Below are 22,768 nucleotides of genomic sequence, written 5' to 3'. Positions count from 1 at the left end.
ATAAATTGAAGAAGATCTCAGAAGATGGAAAGATCTCCCATGCTCATGGATTGGCAGTATTGATATAGTAAAAATGGCTATTATGCTGAAAGCAATCTACAGATTCAATGCAATCCGCATCAAAATTCCAACTCAATTCTTCACTGAGTTAGAAAGGGCAATTTGCAAATTCATCTAGAATAGTAAAAAACCTAGGATAGCAAAAACTATTCTCAACAATAAAAGAACCTCTGGTAGAATCAGCATGCCTGACTTCAAGCTGTACTACAGATCAATTGTGATAAAAAAGTACATGGTACTGGTACAGCAACAGAAAGGTAGATCAATGGAATAGAATTGAAGACCCAGAAATGAACCCACACACCTATGGTCACTTGATCTCTGACAAGGGAGCTAAAACCATCCAGTGGAAAAAAGACAGCATTTTCAACAAATGGTGCTGGCACAACGGGCAGTTATCATGTAGAAGAATGCGAACTGATACATTCTTATCTACTTGTATAAAACTCCAGTCTAAGCGGATCAAAGAACTCCACATAAAACCAGAGACACTGAAATTTATAGAGGAGAAAGTGGGGAAAGCCTTGAAGATATGGGCACAAGTGAAAAATTTCTGAACAGAATAGCAATGGCCTGTGCATTAAGTTCAAAAATTAACTAATGGGACCTCATAAAATTGCAAAGCTTCTGTAAGGCAAAAGACATTGTCAATAAGACAAAAAAGCCACCAACAGATTGGGAAAGGTTTTTTTTGTTTTTTTTTTTTTCTTTTTTAACCAATCCTAAATCTGATAGAGGACTAATATCCAATTTATACAAAGAGATTGAAAAGCTGGACTCCAAAAAAATCAAACAACCCCATTAAAAATGGGGTACAGAGCTAAAATTAAGAATTCTCAACTGAGTAATACCAAAAGGTTGAGAAATAATTGAAAAAAATGTTCAACATTCTTAATCCTAAGTCAAATGCAAATTAAAACAACCCTGAGATTACACCTTACACCAGTCAGAATGGCTAATATCAAAAATCCATGTGGCAGTAGATGCTTTCGAGGATGTGGAGAAAGAGAATTACTCCTCCATTACTTGGTGGGATTGCAAGTTTTTACACCATTCTGGAAATCAGTCTGATGATGCCTATGAAAATTGGACATAATATTTCCAGAAGATCCAGCAATACCTCTCCTAGGCATATACCAAAATGTTCCAACTGGTAATAAGGACACATGCTCACATGTTCATCGCAGCCTTACTTATATTAGCCAGAAGCTGGAAAGAACCCATTTGTCCCTCAACAGAGGAATGGATACAGAAAATGTGGTCATTTACACAATGGAGTACACTTCAGCAATTAAAAACAATGAATTTATGAAATACTTAGGCAAATGGATGTAAATGGACAATATCATCCTTAGTGAGGTAACCCAATCAAAAAAGAACTCACTTGATTTGCACTCACTGATCAATGGATTTTAGCCCAGAATCTCAGAATACTGAAGATACAATTTTCAAAACACAAGAAAACCAAGAAGAAGGAAGACCAAAGCGTGGATACTTCATTCATCCTTAGAATAGGGAACAAAACACCCATGGAAGGAGTTACAGAGACAAAGTTTGGAGGTGAGACCAAAGGATGGACTGTACAGAGACTGCCCCATGCAGGGATCCATTCCATAATCAACCACCAAACATAAACACTTTTGCATATCCCAGCAAGATTTTGCTGAAAGGACCCTGATCTAGCTGTCTCTTGTGATGTCAGTGCCTGGCAAATACAGAAGTGGATGCTCACATTCATATATTGGATGGAACACAGGACTCCCAATGGAGGAGACAGAGAAAGTACCCAAGTAGCTGAAGGAGTCTGCAACCCTATAGGTGGAACAACAATATGAACTAACCAGTACCCACAGAGCTCAAGTCTCTAGGTGCATATGTAGCAGAAGATTGTCTAGTTAGCCATCATTGGGAAGGGAGGCCCCTTGGTCTTATAAAGTTTATATGTCCCAGTACAGGGGAACGTCAGGGCCAAGAAGTGGGAGTGACTTTGTAGGTGAGCAGTGCAGGGGGGAGGGTATAGGGGACTTTCAGGATAGTATTTGGAATGTAATTGAAGAAAATATATAATAAATATTGAAAAAATACAATACATTTATAAAATTCCTATACAAATGGATGGATCTGGAGGATATCATCTTGAGTGAGTTAACCCAATCACAAAGAACACACATGATATGAACTCACTGGTAAGTGGACATTAGCTCAGAGTCTCATAATTCTTTTTAGAATGAGTAACAAAATACCCATATAAGGAGTTACATAGACAAATTTCGGAGTGGAGGCTGAAGGAATGACCATGCAGAGACTGCCCCACTTGGGGATCCATTCCATAAACCACCACCAAAACCAGACACTACTTCAGATGCCAACAAGAGCTTGCGGAGAGGAGCCTGATATAGCTGTCTCCTGAGGGGTCTTCCAGTTCCTGGCAAAATCAGAAGTGGATGCTCACAGTCATCCATCCATTGGACTGAGCACAAGTTCCACAATGAAGGAGATAGAGAAAGTCCTCAGGGGGCTGTAAGGGTCTGAAGCCCCATAGGAGGAACATTAATATGCACTAACCAATACCCCCAGCATTCCTTCAAACTATACCAACAATCAAAGAAAACAGATAGTGGAATTTGTGGCTTTACCTGTATATGTAGCAGAGAATGGCCTAGTTGATCATCAATGGGAGGAGAGGCCCTTGGTCCTGTGAAGGCTCTATGCCCCAATATAGTGAAATGCCAGGACCTGGAATGGGATTCTGTGGGTTGGGGTGCAGGGAGATCATGGTGGGTATATGTGATTTTCAGAGGGGAAATTAGGAAAGAGGATGACATTTGAAATGTACATAAAGAAAATATATCATAAGAGATGTAAAAAATAAGAAAGGGGTAGTTGGAAAAAGAATTAAAATCAGCTAGAATGGAGAAAAGGCAAGAATGGTAAGTGGGCTGTCACTGAGATCAAAATCCCTGTATACATGTATGGAAACACAAAAATAAAACACTTTATTATATGTGATTAATATATTTCAATAAGAATATAAATCAAAACAGTGTATCAAGAATCCACCACCCCACCTCTGAAAATATTTTAGAGACAAATAGGAGATTAGGTTTTACAATATATAGAAAGATGTCTTTTAAAAAAATGCTGGATGATCATGCTAATTTATAAGATGTATAAGAAGCCATTACAAAAAGACTAAGAAAATAGACAAATGAGAAGCATGGTAGGAAGTAAGCAGCATTTGTTATTTTTCTGTTCTGTGATAAACCACCATGATAAAAGGCAATTTAAGGAAGAGAGAGCTTGTTTGTGTCAGGTAGAACGATAGGAAGTGAAATCTGGGATTTCATTTTCTCAACTGCATGCAGGAATCAAATGGAGTGTACTGGAATTGGTTTGTTTATTATCTAAAAGCCCTCCTTGAATGGAATACTTTCGCCAACCAGGCTGTGCCTCATAAACATACTGAAAAAGTGCCACCAATTGGGAACCAAGTGTTGAAATTTGGGGGCCTATGTGGGCCACTTCTTAATAAAATGATGACCAATGTCAATATCAAGATTAGGTCTGTAAAGACTAGATACTCCAAATGATGCTTAAATATTATGACATGGGGCAATCTGTGACTGTATCCTGCACTGTAGTGGCATGTGAGAACAGAAATACTTCACAATCAGTGTTCAAATGATGATGACTCCTGGGCCCATAGACTTGTTGAATGTATAGAGATAAAATGGAACCTACAGAATATTAAAGGTCTAGAGATGCAGGCAAGTTAGGTATCATACATGAAATTGTGGGTTTGAGCCCCAGCACCAATTAAATAGAATATACAGTAGGTGTTTTTAGTCTTAGATCTTGAGAGGTAGCAGAAGAAGGAACCACACTTCAAGGTCATCCCAAGCAATATAGAGAATTCAAGGCCAACCTAAGCTATCTCTCACTTTGTCTTTAAAAAAAAACCTCTGAGCCCTGGAACTGGGGAGATTCCAAAGTCTCTATGGTGGTGACTCTATCTGAAACTCTTAACAGTAAGTGACATGGAGCCTGAAATGCCACCTCCTGTAGGCAGGTAGGATTCCCAGTGGAGGGATAAGAATAGCAACCCATTCAGAAAACCTTTGGGCCCAAATGTGTCCTAACTACAAGATGTCCAGAAAGAAAGATGGAGCAGAGATGGAAAGAATGGGAAATCAATGACTGGCAAAAAATTGAGACACACACCATGGGCAATAAACAATCCATGACATTATTACTGATACTCTGATATGCATGCCTACAAGAGCCCAGAATAACTGTACTCTGAGAGGCTCCACCCAGCAGCTGAGTAAAAGAGATTGTATATGTCCACACCCAAACATTAGTTAGAGCTGTGGAAGTCTTTTGGAAAAGTTGGGGAAAGGATTGAGGGACCCAAAGGTGTTAAGAACCCCAGATCAAGACCTGAAGAGTCAACCAACCTGGACATTTTAACACTCTCAGAAACCGAACCACCAAACAAAAAGCGATCAAGAGCTAGACCTTGGGGCCCTGCACATATGTAGCAGATTTGCAACTTAGTCTTTGAGCAGGTCTCTCAACAACTGGAGCTGGGGCTCTCCATGAACATGTTTCCTGTCTGTGGATCCTATTCCTCTATCTGGGCTGCCTTGTCTTGTCTCAGTGGGAGAAGACACACTAAGTCCTGGGGAGAATTGATGTGTCATGGTAAGGAGGTACCCTAGGGACACCTATCCCTTCTCAGAAGAAAAGAGGATGGGGATAGGAGCTGCAAGTAGGGATCATTAAGAGGAGAGGGGTCCTGAATATTGTGATATTAATTAATTAATTAATTAATAGTATATGTAATATGAATAAATAAATCATTAATTAATAAGTTAATTAATGAAATAAATGTCTCTGAGTTTCTCCCACCTCCTATATTTTACAGATTACTCACCATTTCCTTTGAGGAACCATTCAAAATAAGTTCCGAGTGACCCTGGATTCTTCACAAGGTTTGTGTTACCATAGAAAAAGTAACCAGACACAAGAATATCTCTGGGATTTCTGATGAGATAGATTGCCTTGAATGGATAAAGATGTAAATGAAGGTCAATAGTTATTCCTCACATTTTAACTCTCTTAAGTTCCATGAAATTTTCTAATATCTAATGGTTTTTAAAAACATTTGTTATTTTCATGTGGGCAAAACATATACACAAGTGAAAAAATCTATAGTCATAATTCCCCTTTTCTAATTTTATATGATTTGTAAAAATGGAACAACAAAATGACTAGTTCATTAACAGTGTAAAAAAACCGGGCTGATTAGACAGTTCTAGATTACAATAACAATTGGTTATCTAATACCAAATGGCAAGCCTGTAAAATATACATACAAGTAATGCTGTAGTGATTGAGAAAGATGTACTGAAGGATTTAGGGATATACAGATTCATTTAGGAATATATTGATTATTTATTTAAATATGAATATATACTGTATACTTTAGAAACATGTAAATATATGTCTATATAGGAATACATAAACATAGAAATATATTTAGGAATATATATGTATATGTATATGTATATGTATATGTATATGTATATGTATATGTATATGATTTTGTATAGGTATAGGTATAGGTATAGGTATAGGTATAGGTATAGGTATAGGTATAGGTATATGTATAGGTATATGTATATGTATATGTATATGTATATGTATATGTATATGTATATGTATGGTTATGTGTATGTGTATGTGTATATGTATATTTATGTAACACGAATTAATGAAAAAATAAACCATAAATTTGAAAGAGAGAAAAAAGTGATATATTAATGTTTTTGGAGGGAGAAAATGGTAGGGGAAAATGATGTATATAATTCTAATTTATTATAAAAATTTCAAAACATAAACGAAAAGAAAAAAAATTAAAAGAAATCATTACTTTTTAAAAAAGATTTATATTATATATAGGAGTACACTGTCGCTGTATTCAAACATACCAAAAGGCATTGGATCCCATTACATATGGTCATGAGTCACCATGTTGTTGCTGAGAATTGATGTCAGTACCTCTGGAAAAGCAGTTACTGCTCTTAATCCTGGAGCCACAACTCCAGCCCCCAAAGTAATCATTTTTAATAAAAGGCACTTCATATTTTGTACCAATACTTCTAGATCTCATCTTTTTAACTTAAAAAATATTGATTTATTCATGTCTGAGTGCACACATTCATTTTTGTACATTATTTGTGGACAGAAATCCAAAACCACCTGAAAAGGTGGTTGGATGCCCTGTGACTAGAGTTGCAGACAGTTGTGAGACACCATGTGTGTGTTGGGAATTGAACCGAGGTCCTTTGCAAGAGAAGCCAGAACTCTTAACAGCTGAGCCATCTCTCTAAGTCTTTTTAGAAATTTTAAATATTTTATTGGATATTTTTATATACATTTCAAATGTTATCACTTTTTTCAGCTTCCCACCTCTTCCCTGGAAGCCCCCAATCCAATCTCCTTCCCCCTGCTTCAATGAAAGTGTTTTCTGACCAAACCATCCACTCCTACTTCCCAAGGATAGCAAACATTATTCTCAACAATAAAAGAACTACTGAGTGAATCACAATACCTGATCTCTTGCTGTATTATAGAGCAATACTGATTTAAAAAATTGTATGCTATTGGTACAATGAAATGCAGGTAGATTAATGAAATAGAGTTGAGAATCCAAAATTGAACCCACACTCCTATGTTCAGTTGATATTTTGCATTTTCAACAAATGATGCCTGTTTAATTGGCTGTCCACATGTAGAACACTGGAAATCAACCCATTCTTATCTCCTTTTACACAGCTCAACTCCAAGTGTATCAAGAACTTCCACATAAAATCAGACACACTGAAACTTTTAGAAGATAAATAGAGGAAGAACCTTAAATATATGGACACAAAAGAAAAATTCCTGAACAGAACAGAAATGGTTTATGCTCTAAGATCAAGAATTGACAAATGTGACCTAATAAAATTGCAAAGTTTCTGTAAGTCAATGAACACTGTCATTAGGACAAATGGAAAAGAGGAACACTCCTCCATTGCAGGTGGGATTGCAAGCTGGTATAACCACTCTGAAAATCAGTCTGGTAGTTTCTAAGGAAATTGTACAAAGTATTATCTGAGGACCCTCTCCCAAGCTTATACCCAAAAGATGCTACAACATATAACAAGGACATGTGCTCCTCTATGTTCATAGCATCCATATTTATAAGAGACAGAAATTGGAAATGAATCAGATGTCCTTCAACAGAGGAAAGGATACAGAAAATGTGGTACATTTACAAGATAGCATACTACTCATCAACAAAAACCTTTGAAATGCAATGACCTTTGAAATTCATAGGAAAATTAATAGAAATAGAAAATATCATCTTGAGTGATGTAACCCAATCACAAAAGTATCTAAATAATATGCATTACCTGATAAGTGGATATTAGCCTAGTAGCTCAGAATAACCAAAATATAATTCACAGACCACATGAAGCTCTAGAAGAAGGACGACCAAAGTGTTGATACTTCCATGCTTCTTAGAAGGGTGGACAAAAAACTCATGGGAGGAAACATGGAGACAAAGTGTGGAGCAGAGACTGAAGGAAAGACAATACAGATACTGCTCCATCTGAGGATCCATCCCATATTCAGTAAACAAACCAAGACATTATTGTCAATGCCAAGAAGTGCATGCTGTCAGGAGCTGTCTTCTGAGAGGCTCTGCCAGAAATATAGAATTTATCTCTTTAAGCTTCAGTTTCCCCTGTCAAAATTTTCCAAATCCAGATAAGACACACACATATATAAGAGTCGCCACAAATTCATTGTGCAATTTTAATGAGAGATTATTCTAAGTTTGTCTTTGTAGTTGCAGCATAAACTATTTATAGCTTTAATGGATGGAGGGATTTACAGAAAACTTTCTTACTAACTAGTACCTGTGATAGGTCAGTATGTGGATATCTCTGATTCCTTCTACTGATCCTCTTTCCATTTCATGGGAGATTCCTGTGGCTACTGATATTAATAGACAGCTAGACACATGATGACACTTTATATATAACTGATCTTTGAACATTGATACCTGGTCATTTTGTTTCCCCTATGAGCAATTGTGTCTTAGGTGTTTCACCCACAGGGCTTAGAGTATATGTTATAAGTAAGATTGGCTCTTTGATGACAATGATATAGTAATTATATCTGTACATTAGAATTTGAACTCTGTTTGGCCTGTATATAGTTCATGAATATTTCAGTGTGATATTTCACTTTATTTCTTAAAGCTGCCCAGGATCACTGTGTGCTGGTCCACATCCTTGTACTCTATCTAATATAGTCTGAGTTGGGGAAACATCAGCATCACCTAGTGCATGAGAATCCCATCTTCACATTTCAGAAAGATCTTCAGGACTTGTCAGGTAAAATAAGTTCAGAGTGTTTAGTCAAAGAAAATTTCAACCACTGGACACTGACCTTGGCCTTGGAACTGAAGAAAGACTTGGGGAAGAGATGGATGGGAAGATGGGAGGATATGAGTCATGGTCCTTCCTTATTGACTAATGCAGGATATCCTGTATCAGTCTCTAGCCAGGGTGAGCAGTCCCAAATGGGCACAGTTTGGATCCACTTTGGATCTCCCTTGGTCTGAATCAAGCAGACAATCTCAATCAGCCAGTTTGTTCCTGAATGAAAAGGAAAAGTGACTGTCACTCATGTCAACATTACTTGTGAAAAAGCTTCAAGTAGAATATATGCCCATACAATTTACAGTGCTGCCCAATTTCAAGCACACAGACTTGTGTTCACAATGTCCATGTGACATAGGTGCAAAGTATATTCACTCATCATATTCTAGACTTAATTTTGCAAAACAGAGTCCCTATACTCAATAAACAGCAACCTGGCAATGGAATATCTCCTCCAGCTCTGGGCCAACATCATTCTACATTCTGGTGGGATGAATTTGTATCTCAAATATTTCAAAATGTTTTAATCATAGCACATGCCCTCTGAGACTACCTCCTTTAATTTAATTCACTGTTATTGAGACGCTCCCAGGCTGCAATATATGACTGAGTACTTCTTCTTTTTAAAGTGAATCAATTCCCTTGTGCATATTTATCACACACCCTTGATTTGTGTTTATGTGCTCATTTGTCAGTGGATGTTTCTCTAGCTTCCTTCTCTGAGATATTGTCTGGTACTTTTTTCCTGTATTCCTACTGCCTATGGAATTTCTGTGTCATTTTTCTTTCAAAGTCAAAAACCTAATACTTACTCAATGTTCAGTGCTTCTTCCAAACAGCAATCATCCATACCCCCGAACTACCATGATGTTGCTTTATGCTTTCTTGAGTTTTCAGATTCTTTCTACGTCCTGCACAAGGTCCATAGTAAATTTACTTAAAACTGCCCTCTTCTCCAAATATCCTCACATACATGCCTTTATCTCTTAATGTTATTTCTTGTATTTAATCTCACCGCTCTCACTCTTATATCTATACCCCAGAGAAAGGGACCAATGGCATATTCTGCCTCAGGGAGCACGCACTATCATTGTTCTGGTGCCATAGCTAATCTCCTCTGCCCACATAGGTCAGACAGAGTGGAACACACACAAATCTCCATGCCCACAAGTCATTTTACACATTAATATATAGAACACTCTACTCATCATACAAAATGAATTAGGATCAAAGTACTAACCTCCCTTATACACTTCAGAATTAGTCTTACTGATGATCCTTACCTGACTTGGGGTAAGTCAATATCAACAAGTCTTCTTCTTTCACCACAAACTTATTACGGATATCTTCCAAAACTTCTCTTTGATATGCTAGGGTAGGAAAAGGTATCCCTTCAAACCAATTATAGTCTGACATCAAGAATAGCTCCTTGTAGGTGCTGTTAGGATTAAAGCCCAGCACACCTATTCAGCTTATAGCAAATGCTGAGAGGTAAGATTTATAGTGCAGGTAAAAATCATTAACATTCTCTTGTTTGCTGTGAAATATTTACTTATAGGAAGAAATAAATATTGTAACCTACAGTCAAAGGTTACTATATTGAGCAATTTTAAAGTTGTACAAATAACATTCTGCAATTTGTGAGACCAAGTTCATGACCTCAAATCAGAGACTCAGTAAGATGCAATAGGACATAGAAATGCAAGTTAATTTAAAATGTCTAGTAATATAATTTAGCTTTCAGAATGATTTTGAATGTACAGAAAAATGACAAGAGATCATACAAAACCTTTCTATGGAATTTCTTTTTTTTTTAAATAGTGATTGCTTTTGAGAAACTCATAGTACATTAACTGCCCTTCTTCCCCTCAAAGCCTTCCCTCCTTTTCCCATAATTTTGATCTCTTCTTTAATATTTGCTGCTATTTATATAAACACACATGTATAGTCAACCTACTTAGTCCATGCATTTGAGCTTGTATGTGATGCATCTTGAGGTGTGCAGTTAAGATTAGAAAAGTCAATGTGAGATTTCATCTTCAGACACAGCCTATTCTCCATATCTTAGCAACAACTGATATGAGATATTTCTTATATAGTAAAATCATATAGAATTTCCCCTGGCTTCTTTAGTATACCTACTAATGCCATTACGCTGGTTTGTTTGGGTAACTATACTGTTAAAAGTTCATGTGTCTATTTTCCTGTTGTGTCTAAGAGAGACATATTGTATCAACAGGAACCTTGGCCTTTGGGGGAACTGTGTATCCTCTTCTGTGACCTTTTCTGTGAGCCACTCAGGTTGTAGGGATTTATTTCAGATATATCAGTTGGGGTTGTGTACCTTTATGTTATTATCTACATTTTGGTCCATTGTGGATCCTTGCCAGAGTCACCACATGTTGCAAAAAGAAGTATCTTTGACAATGGGTGAGAACTGCATTAACCTGTGGGTATAAGGTCAAGTACTTAGAAAACAGCTGGAAATTACACTGGTTTAGGGAACTGTTGGTAATGAGACTCATGGGGTTTTGCTTTTTCCATTCCCACCTGGTTTTATGTTTATAATACCAGACATGGCTCGCCTCTATTTGAAAAGGCTTAAGGTCTAATTATATAGCCTTTGATCAGCCCAAGATAAAAGTGCCACTTTTTGGCTTCATTGGATGCCTTGCCAGTCAAGTCATTCTTCTGGCTCACAGGCTTCATGCCTGCATAGTTTGAGTGATTGTTCCTCTCCCTGGCATAGTGAGCAAGGTCTTACTTTATGAAACCACTTCATTGGCAAGAGATTTCCAGACTATTTTAGATCAGTTCCTCCAAATTGTGTGTCTGAAGTGCATCTCCAAGATCTGGGAGGCAACCAAGGCCATCAAGAACTTATGTTTTTTGGGGGGGAATTCTCAGATTCTACTAACTACTTTAGAGAATATTTCTCATGCATGATATTGGGGTTTTGATATATAGTCCATAGTTCTTGTGGAGAACATTGTCATTCCAAATGGCAAAATATCTTTAAACTACATATTAATGTTTCACATATATATTTATCATATGTGATTTTAGATAAATACTGAATAATATGATTTTCTATATTTTTTTAAACATCCATGGAATTATTTAGCCTTTTGTCACTTCAATTACTGTGCATTAGACCTGTGTCCTGTTTCCAAAATACACTCCATCCTATTTTCCCCATTTTTCCCTTTGTAACACCTGTGTGCTATTCCAGTGTCTAGAATTTTTCTCTCAAATGATCCCTTTTAACTTTCCTGGTTACTGTTTGTACTCCAAGTTATAAGCACACAGTTACAAATTCAAAGGCAGAACGCACAAATCTCTTATAGATCCACCTGTTTGCCTAAAAATTTCATGATGTCATTTATCTCCACATCTAAGTAGATTTTCTTTGTACATATGAACCACACTTTCATTATTCATTTATTAGTTGAAGGATATTTAAGTTGTTTTTGTTTTCTAGTTATTATGACTACAAAAGTAATAAACATGGCTGAGAAACAATTTGTGGAGTAATATATCAAGTCCTTTCACATATGTCAAGGAATATTGTATCTGTGCCATATGATACACTTTTCACACTGATTTTCACAGTGACTTCATCATATTGAAATGCAGTTAAGTTCGTGAGGGTCGCCGTTTCCCAAATTATTACAATCATTTATCTCACCTGCATTTTTTGTAAGTTTTTTTTTTTTTTGGTCATATTATTTCTGACTAGAGTAGATTAAATCTCAAAATAGTTTAATTTTTATTACCTTGCTTGCTAAAGTTTTTGACCAATTAAGAAGGTATATTTTAGTTCTTATATATATATTTCTTCTCTTGTGAAAAAATAAAACTGGCCAGAGGTAAAGGTCAGTATTTTTCATAATTTTTATTAGATAATTTCTTCATTTATATTTCAAATGCTATCCCTAAAGTCCCCTATACAATCCCCCGCCCTGCTTCTCTACCCACTCACTCCCACTTCTTAGCCCTGATATTATCCTGTACTAGGGCATATAAAGTTTGCAAGATCAAGGGCTCTCTCTTCCCAATGATGCCCGACTAGGCCATCTTCTGCTATATTTGCATCAAAAGACATGAGCTCTGGGGGTACTGGTTAGTTCATATTGTTGTTCCAACTATAGGGTTGCAGAACCCCTCAGCTCCTTGGGAACTTCCTCTAGCTCCTCCATTGGGGGCCCTGTGTTCAATCCAATACATGACTGTGAGCATCCACTGCTGTATTTGTCAGGCACTGGCATAGCCTCACAAGAGACACCTATATTAGGGTCCATTCAGCAAAATCATGCTGGCATATGTAATAGTGTCTGTGTTTGGTGTCCCATTATAGGATGGGTCCCTGCATGAGGGGAAGTCTCAGGATGGTCCATCCTTTGGTCTCAGCTACAATTTTTGTCTCTGTAACCCCTTCCATGGGTATTTTGTTCCCTATTTTAAAGAGGAATGGCATAACTACACGTTGGTCTTCCTTCTTCTGTATATTCTTGTGTTTTGCAAAATGTATCTTGGGTATTCTAAGTTTCTGGGCTAATATCCACATATCAGTGCATCCATATCATGTTAGTTCTTTTGTGATTTGGTTACCACACTAGGATGATATCCTCCATATTCATCCATTTGCCTACGAGTTTCATAAATTTATTGTTTTTAATATCTGAGTAGTACTCCATTGTGTAAAAAAATGTACCACATTTTCTGTATCCATTCCTCTGTTGAGGGACAAATGGGTTCTTTCCAGCTTCTGGCTAATATAAGTAAGACTGCTATGAACATAGTGGAGCATGTGTCCTTATTACCAGTTGGAACATCTAGATATACGTCCAAGAGAGTTATTGCTGGATCCTCCGTTAGTACTATGTCCAATTTTCTGAGGAACTGCCAGACTAATTTCCAGAGTGGTTGTACATGCTTACAATCCCACCAAAAATAGAGGAGTGTTCCTCTTTCTCCACATTCTGGCCAGCATCTACTGTCACCTGAATTTTTGATCTTAGCTATTCTGACTGGTGTGAGGTGGAATCTCAGGGTTGTTTTGATTTGCATTTCCTTGATGATTAAGGATGTTGAACATTTTTTTCAAGTGCTTCTCAGCCATTCGATATTCCTCACTTGAGAATTTTTTCTTCATCACTGTGTCCCATTTTTTAATGGGGTTATATGATTTTTCTGGAGTCCATCTTCTTGAGTTCTTTATATACATTGAATATTAGTACCCTATCTCATTTATGATTGGTAAAGATATTTTCCCAATCTCTTGGTTGCCTTTTTGTCTTATTGACAGTGTCTTTTGTCTTACAGAATCTTTACAATTATATTTGTCAATTCTCGATCTTACAGCACATGTCTTTGCTGTTCTGTTCAGGAATATTTCCCCTGTGCCGGTAACTTTTAGGCTTTTCCTTACTTTCCCCTCTATAAGTTTCAGTGTCTCTCATTTTGTATGAGAGTTCCTTGATCCCCTTAATTTTTTGCTATCCAAAGTTTTTTGTGATTGTAGATGAATTTAATAAAAGCCCTTTCTAATTCTGTGAATAATTGAGTTGGAATTTTGACAGAGATTAAATTGAATCTGTAGATTGTTTTTGGCAAGATAGCCATTTTGACAATATTAATCCTGCCAATCCATGAGCATGAGAGATCTTTCCATCTTCTGAGATCTTCAATATCTTTGTTCAGAGACTTGAAGTTCTTATCATACCAATCTTTCACTTCCTTACTTGGAGTCATACCAAGGTATTTTATATTATTTATGACTATTCTGAAGGGGATTGTCTCCCTAATTTAATTCTCACCTTGTTTATCTTTTGTCTAGGGAAAGGCCACTGATTTGTTTGAGTTAATTTTTTTTTTTTTTTTTTATCCAGCTAATGCACTGAAGTTGTTTATCAGATATAGGAACTCTCTGGTGGAATTTTAAGGGTCATTTATATATACTATAATATCAACTGCAAATAGTGATATTATGACTTCCTCCTTTCCAATTTGAATCCCCTTGATCTCCTTTTGTTGTTGAATTTTTCTGGCTAGGACTTCAAGTACTATGTTGAATAGGTAGGGAGAGAGTAGGCAGCCTTGTCTAGTCCCTACTTTTAGTGGGATTGCTTCCAGCTTCTCTGCATTATTTTGATCTTGGCTACTGGTTTACTGTATATTGCTTTTATTATGTTTAGTTATGGGCCTTGAATTACTGATGATTTCCTGATTTCCATGAATGTGTGCTGGATTTTGTCAAATACTTTCTCAGCATCTAAAGAGATGATCGTGTGATTTTTGTCTTTGAGTTTGTTTATATAGTGAATATATATATATGTTGATGGGTTTTCATATATTAAGCAATCCCTTCATTCCTGGGATGATGCTTGCTTGATCATGAAGGATGATCGTTTTAATGTGTTCTTGGATTTGGTTTGTGCAAATTTTATTGAGTATTTTTGCATCAATATTACTAAGGGAAATTGGTCTGAAGTTCTCTTTCTTTGTTGGGTCTTCTTGTGGTTTAGGTATCAGAGTAATTGTGGCTTCATATAATAAATTGGGTAGAGTATCTTCTGTTTCTATTTTGTGGAATAGTTTGAGGAGTAATGGAATTACATCTCCTTTGAAGGTGTTATACAACAGTGAACTTAACCCATCTGTTCCTGGCCTTTTTTGATTGGGAGATTATTAATGACTGCTTATATTTCTTTAGGGAATATGGGACTTGTATAAATTGTTTAATCTGATCGTGATTTAACTTTCGTACCTGGTATCTGTCTAGGAAATTGTCTATTCCATCCAGGTTTTCCAGTTTTGTTTAGTATAGATTTTTGTAGTAGGGTCTGATGATGCTTTGCATTTCCTCAGGTTGTGCTGTTATATCATCTCCTCTTTCATTTCTGAATTTGTTAATTAGGCTACTGCCCCTGTGCTCTCTAATTAGTCTGGCTAAGGGTTTATCTATTTTGTTGATTTTCTTAAAGAACCAACTCCTAGTTTGGTTTATTTTTTTGTATAGTTCTTTTTGTTTCCACTTCGTTGATTTCGATGATGAGTTTGGTTACTTCCTGCAGTCTATTCTCCTTTTGTGAATTTGCTTCCTTTTGTTCTAAAGCTTTTAGGTGTGCTGTCAAGGTGTTAGTGTATGCTCTCTCTAGTTTATTTTTGTTGGCACTCAGAGCTATGATTTTCCTCTTAGGACATCTTAAATTATGTCCTGTAAGTTTGGGTATGTTCTGGCTTCATTTTCATTAAACTCTAATGATCAAAATCTCAGGTGACAGCAGATTCTGATGAGGATGTGGAGAAAGAGGAACACTTCTCCATTGTTGGTGGGATTGCAAGCTGGTACAACCACTCTTGAAATCAGTCTGGCGGTTCCTCAGAAATTTGGACATAGTACAAACAGAAAATACATCAATACCTCTTCTGGGTATATACCCAGGAATGTTCCAATTTATAATAAGGAAACATGTTCCACTATGTTAATAGCAGCTTTATTTATAATAGCCAAAAGCTGGAAAGAACCCAGATGTCCTTCAACAGGAGAATAGATACAGAAAATGTGGTACATTTACACAATGGAGTAATACTCGGGTATTGAGAACATTGAATTTATGAAATTCTTAGGCAAATGGATGTGTCTGGAGGATATCAACCTGAGTGAAGTAACCCAATCACAAAAGAAAACACATGATATGCACTCACTGATAAGCGAATATTACCCCAGAAACTTAGAATACCCAAGATATAATTCGCAAAACAGATGAAACTCTAGAAGAAGGAAGACCAAAGTGTAGATACTTCCTTCCTTCTTAGATTGGGCAACAAAATACTCAGGGAAGGAGTTACACAGACAAAGTTCAGAGCTGAGACAGAAGTAAGGACCATCCAGAGACTGTCTCACAAGTGGACCCATCCCATAAACAACCATCAAACTCAGATGCTATTGAGTATGTCAGAAAGATTTTGCTGACAGGACCCTGATATATGTGTCTCTTGTGAAGCTATGCCAGTCCCTGGCAAATACAGCAGTGGATGCTCACAGTCATCTATTGGATGGAACACATGGCCCCTAATGAAGGAGCTAGAAAAAGTACCCAAGGAGCTAAAGGGGTATTCTACCCTACAGGAGGAAAAACAATGTGAACTAACAAGTACCCCCTTGAGCTGGGTCTCTAGTTGCTTATGTAGCAAAGAATGGCCTAATATGCCATCAGTGGGAGGAGAGGTCCTTGGTCTTGCGAAGATCATATGCCTCAGTACATGGGAATACCAGGGCCAGGAAGTTGGATTGGGTGGGTTGAGGATCACATCAGGGGGACTATATAGTAGACTTTCAGGATACCAATTGGAATGTAAATGAAGAAAATATCTAAATAAATAACTTCCTAAAAGACTAATTTCTTTCTTTATTTCTTCGTTGACCAAGTTATCCTTGAGTAGAGTGTTGTTCTGCTTCTATGTGAATATTGTCTTTCTATTATTATGTTTTTATTGAAGGTCAGCCTTAGTCCATAGTGGTTTGATAGAATGCATGGGATAATTTCAATATTTTGTATCTTTTGAGGCCTGTTTTGTGACCAATTATATGGTCAGTTTTTTGGAGAATGTACCATGAGATGCTGAGAAGAAGGTATATTCTTTTGTTTTAGGATAAAATGTTCTGTAGATATCTGTTAAACCCATCTGTTTCAAAACTTCTGTTAGTTTCAATGTGTTTCTGATTAGTTTCTCTTTCCATGTTCTATCCATTAATGAGAGTCGGGTGTTGATGTCTCCCACAATTATTCTGTGAGGTGCAATATGTGCTTTGATCTTTATTATAGTTTCCTTAATGAATGTGTCTGCACTTGCATTTGGCGCATAGATATTCAGAATTGAGGGTTAATCTTGGAAGATTTTACCTTTGATGAGTATTAAGTGCCCTCCTTATCTTTTTTAATAACTTTGAGTTGGAAGTCAATTTTATTCGATATTAGAGTGGGTACTCCAGCTTGTTTCTTCAGACCATTTGCTTGGAAATTGTATTCAATCCTTTCACTCTGAGGTAATGTCTGCCTTTATGCCTGAGGTGGGGCTCCTCTATGCAACAAAAAGTTGGGTCTTGTTTACATGACCAGTCTTTTAGTCGATGTCTTTTATCGGGGGAATTGAGTCCATTGATATTGAGATATTAAGGAAAAGTCTTTATTGCTTCCTGTTATGTTTGTTGTTAGATTTGGAATTCTGTTCTTGAAGCTATCGTCTTTTAGGTTTGTTGAAGAATTACTTTCTTGCTTTTTCTAAGGCATAATATCCCTCCTTGTGTTAGCGTTATTGCTTTATTATCCTTTGAAGGGCTGGATTCGTGGAAAGATATTGTGTGAATTTGGTTTTCTCATGGAATACTTTGGTTTCTCCATCCTTGGTAACTGAGAGTTTTTTGGGGTATAGTAGCCAGGGCTGGCATTTGTGTTCTCTTAGGGTCTATATAACCTCTGTCCAGGATCTTCTGGCTTTCATAGTTTCTGGCTAGAAGTCTGGTCTAATTCTAATAGGTCTGCCTTTATATGTTACTTGACCTTTTCCCCTTACTGCATTTAATATTCTATCTTTGTTTAGTGCATTTAATGTTCTGATTATTATGTGTTGGAAGGAATTTCTTTTATGGTCTAGTCTATTTGGAGTTCTGTAGAATTCTTTTATGTTCATGGGCTTCTCTTTCTTTAGGTTAAGGAAGTTTTCTTTTATAATTTTGTTGAAGATAATTCCCAGCCCTTTAAGTTGAAAATCTTTATTCTTATTATACCTATTATCTGTAGGTTTGGTCTTCTCACTGTGTCCTGGATTTCCTGGATGTTTTGAGTTAGGATATTTATGCATTTTGCATTTTCTTTGTTTGTTGTGTCTATATTTTCAGTGGAATCTTCTGCAACTGACATTCTCTCTTCGATCTCTTTCATTTTGTTGCTGATGCTTGCATCTATGGTTCCTGACTTCTTTACTAGGATTTCTATTTCAGAGTTTTCTCCCTTTGAGTCAGTTTATTGCTATGTTGATTTAGTAGAATCTATTTACCATAAGGGTCTTGGCTTCATTACCATTGTCTGGTGTGGGTTCCATCTCAGGACATTGTATTTAAATTCAATCAAATAGTTGTTGGTCATTCCCATAACACTTATGCCATTATTGCACCAATATATCTTGAAGATAAGTCACTGTTGCAGGTCACAGGGTTCATCATTATTTAATATTGATGATCTCTTTCCTTCTCCTATAGTGTGTACAGTACCTTCTAGCACTATTAATGAGAACCAATAAAGATGAAGCATCTGGGCATTCTCTTTTGCCCTGGCCAGAATGATGATCTGGCTGAACCAGCAACGACCTCGCTATGCCTGCCATATTCAATTTTCAGAGTCTATTGACTGTAATCTTGTTGCTTATATTTATGGGTGCTTATATTCAATCTCTGGCACACAGCATCCTGGACAGAAGTAAAACTGGACTATTGGTAATACTTTGGAAGTGTGCCCGAATTGGTGAATGCAAGAGTCCTTATGTGGCCATATGGTTCATAGTGATCGCCTTCGGCATCCTCTTCATATAGTATCTTTGGAAACTATCACAGTGTGAATGCCATCAGATTGTAAACAAGGAATTGCCTCCAGAAAATAATGACAAAAATGGTTAAGCCTTGGAACTGAACTTGGAATGAGGTAAATTTTGAGACTTGTCTCTGAACTTGAAATGAGATAAATTTTGAGATGCTGTTCTCTATTTTTGTGCTATTGAACCAATGAGCTATATGAATAATTAAGATGTAACAGTTTAATACACAGGAATGTGATTTTAGCCATCAACCTCAGGTCTCTCACTCCAGTATTCTACGCTACAAATGTCATTCTGTTGTGTTAGTACTGCTTTTCCCAAGGTTCTCCAGGCATGAAGCAGAAGCCCAGCAGCAAATTCCACAGGCACCTGTGACTAAGCCTTCAAAATACTATCTTCGCATAATGATAACTTGTAGCAATTGGTCTATTTTTCTTGAAAGAAAATTGTTCTATTTTTGTTGTTATTGTTCTTATGGATTGCATTCATATTTAAAACCTTTTGATTGTTATCCAGAGTACCTCTATTCTTGGCAAATTCGGTAGTTTATTGCAGGTGTTTAAAGTATTTTAAACAAAATTCTGATATACTTTAATTAGCACAAGAGTTGGGCTTCTAGTCACAAAGATACAACAGCCACCCTATGATAAAAAACACCTTATAATGAAAAACAGCAAGTAGAGTGGTGAGTGAGCAAGCATTGTGCATTCTTTTTGCTCTATATTGTTGTCTTCCAAATAGAACATTCATTGTAGGTACCCAAATGTGGTATTTGTGGTGTTTTTAATGCAGCATTTTAAATCTAGTTTGTATTCTGTCAAAAAAAAAAAAAAAAAGAAAAGAAAAGCTGAAGCATCTGGTTGGACACCAGCTCAATTTCTACATGTACAATGAGAGAAATTACCTCATGTCATCAGTAATAGGACCTTACCATCATGTTATGGATGTAAGCAATAAATAGCATTGACAGTAGCCTGAAATGTTTAGGGGGTCATAATAGACATATTTATTCAACAACTCACAAGATGTTACCAATTCTTGCTACTGGAGATTTTACTTGGTAGTGTATAATTTCCACTTGGGGCATTGTCTGCCCCATATATCATAACATTACTTAAGTAATTTTTATTTACTTTAAGGAAGCTTCTAATGTATAAAGTTTCCATATACCTTTTCAAAATGTCTTCAGTACTAATTTTAGGAAACAACAGTCCTCAATATCTAAGGTATTATTTTTTTGTGTGGATAAAAATTAGACTAGGCCCATTATTTTCATATTCCACCAGATATCATTTTGGAGAAAATAATGGGCATTAACACTACAGAATAAATCAGATGAAAATATAGCATCATTTTGAGTTCCTTTCTAACAATTTTGTCTCTTCTGAAGTACCCGGTCTGATTATGATAGGAGAAAAAAAAGAGATTAGACTATTGGAAACCTGTATGTCATAGAATTCAAGGCATAAGCATGTCTTGCTGGACAAGATTTTTCATTTTACAAACAGACCCTGAAAGAAGAGAGGAATGATATGGCTCAGTGGTTAAAAGCAATTGTTCTTCTAGAGGCTCCAGGTTCCATTCTTTTCTCCCATATGCCACTTACAACAATTTGTAACTATAGTTCTAGGGAATTCTATGATCTATTCTGGCTTCTATAGGTACCAAGTATGTATGACGTACACAATCATTTATGCAAACACTCACACACATGAAAGTAAAGTAAATTTAAAGTGCATTATTTATTTTAAGGAATGCAATTTAAAAATTGTGTCTGTAGATTTCCTTTGCTTATTTTATCATTTTCATAATATTGATTCTGCCAATCTGTGAGTGGTATGTGCAGGTGCCTTCCCATCTTTAATTTTTTATTACATATTTTCTTTATTTAAATTTCAAGTGTTTTCCCTTTCCTGATTTTCCCTTCAGAATCCCCCATCCCATTCCTCCTCCCCTTGACTCTATGAGTGTGTTCCCCCACCCAAATACTCACGACTTCCTACCCTGGCATTCACATACACTGGGGCATCAAACACCCTCAGGTCCAAGGGCATTTCCTCCCACTGATGACAACGAGACCATGATCTACCACATATGTAGGAAGAGCCATGCATGTGTACACTTTGGTTTGTAGTCCAGTCACTTGGAGCTCCAGAGTCTGGCCAATTGACCCTGTTGTTCCCTCTTTGAGTCTGCAAACCCGATCAGCTCCTTCAGTCCCTTCTCCAACTCCACCATTGTGGACCCAATGCTCAGTCCAGTGGTTGACTGCAAGCATTTGCCTCTGTATTTACCAGGCTCTGGCAGAACCTCTCAGGAGACAACCATATCAGGCTTCTGTCAGCAAGCACTTCACAGCATCCACAATAGTGTAGTGTATGGTGAATGTATATGGGATAGTTAATATCCACTTACCAGTAAGTATATATGGTGTATGTTCTTTTGAGACTCAATTACCTCACTCAGGATGGTATTTTCAAGTTCCATCCATTTGCCTGTGAATTTCATGAAGTCACTGTTTTTAATGGCTGGTTAGTATTCCATTGTGTAAATGTTCCTCATTTTCTGTATCCATTCTTCTGTTGAGGGGCATCTGGTTGTTTCCAGCTTCTGACTATTATAAATATGGCTGCTATGAACATAGTGGAGCATGTGTCCTTATTACATGTTGAAGCATCTTCTGGGTATACATGCAGAAGTGGTATAGCTATGTTCTCAAGGAGTACTATGCCTAATTTTCTGAGGAGAACCACCAGACTGATTTTCAGAGTGGTTGTACCAGCTGGCAATTCCTGCAGCAGATCTACATGTTTTCCTCTTAGCACTGTTTTCATTTTTTCCCAAAACTTTGGGTATGCTGTATCTTTATTTTCATAAAATTCAGAAAAGTATTTCATTTCTTTCTTTCTTTTTCCTTGAACAATTATCAATGAGCAGGGTATTGTTCAGCTTCCACATGTATGTGGGTTTTCTGTTGTTTTAGTTGGTATTGAAGACTGGCCTTAGTCCACGGTGATCTATTAGAATAACTAGGATTGTTTTAATCTTCTTGTATCTGATGAGGCCTGTTTTGTGACAAATTCTATGGTTAATTTTGTAGAAGGTACCATGGGGTGCTAAGAAGAAGGTACATTAAATCGTTTTAGAATGATCTGTTCTATAGATTTTGATATGTCAAATCCATTTTGTCCATAAATTCTGTTAGTTTCAATGTGTCTTTTTTTAGTTTATGTTTCCATGATCTGTCCATTGATGATGGTTCAGTATTGAAGTCTCTACTATTGTTTTGTGAGGTCCAATATGTGCTTTGAGCTTTAATATATATATATATATATATATATATATATATATATATATATATATATATATATATATATTTAAATATTCTTGGTACCCTTGTATTTGGAGCATAGATTTTTCAGAATTGAGAGTTGAGCTTGGTAGATTTTTCCTTTAACCAGTATGAAGTGTCCTTCCTTATCCTTTTTGGTAAATTTGGTTGAAATTTGATTTTCTTCAATATTAGAATAGAATAGAATATTAGAATGGCCACTTCAATTTGTTTCTTAAGACCATTTGCTTGGAAACTGGTTTTCCAGCCTTTTCTCTGATGT

At 36.5% G+C, this 22,768-nt stretch overlaps 1 pseudogene; it reads right to left on the bottom strand.

Moving 5' to 3' along the window:
- The window catches only part of LOC147003516 (sulfotransferase 2A1-like), a 34,672-nt pseudogene extending 24,698 nt beyond the window's left edge, over positions 1–9,974 (bottom strand).
- Positions 9,975–22,768: the final 12,794 nt, after the last annotated feature.

Source organism: Mus caroli, unplaced genomic scaffold, assembly GCF_978045245.1.
Source record: "Mus caroli unplaced genomic scaffold, Mus_caroli_1 scaffold_8, whole genome shotgun sequence".
Classification (NCBI taxonomy): Eukaryota; Metazoa; Chordata; class Mammalia; order Rodentia; family Muridae; genus Mus; species Mus caroli.
Note: the sequence above shows the minus strand (reverse complement) of the source record. Positions and strands in the feature narration are given on the sequence as shown.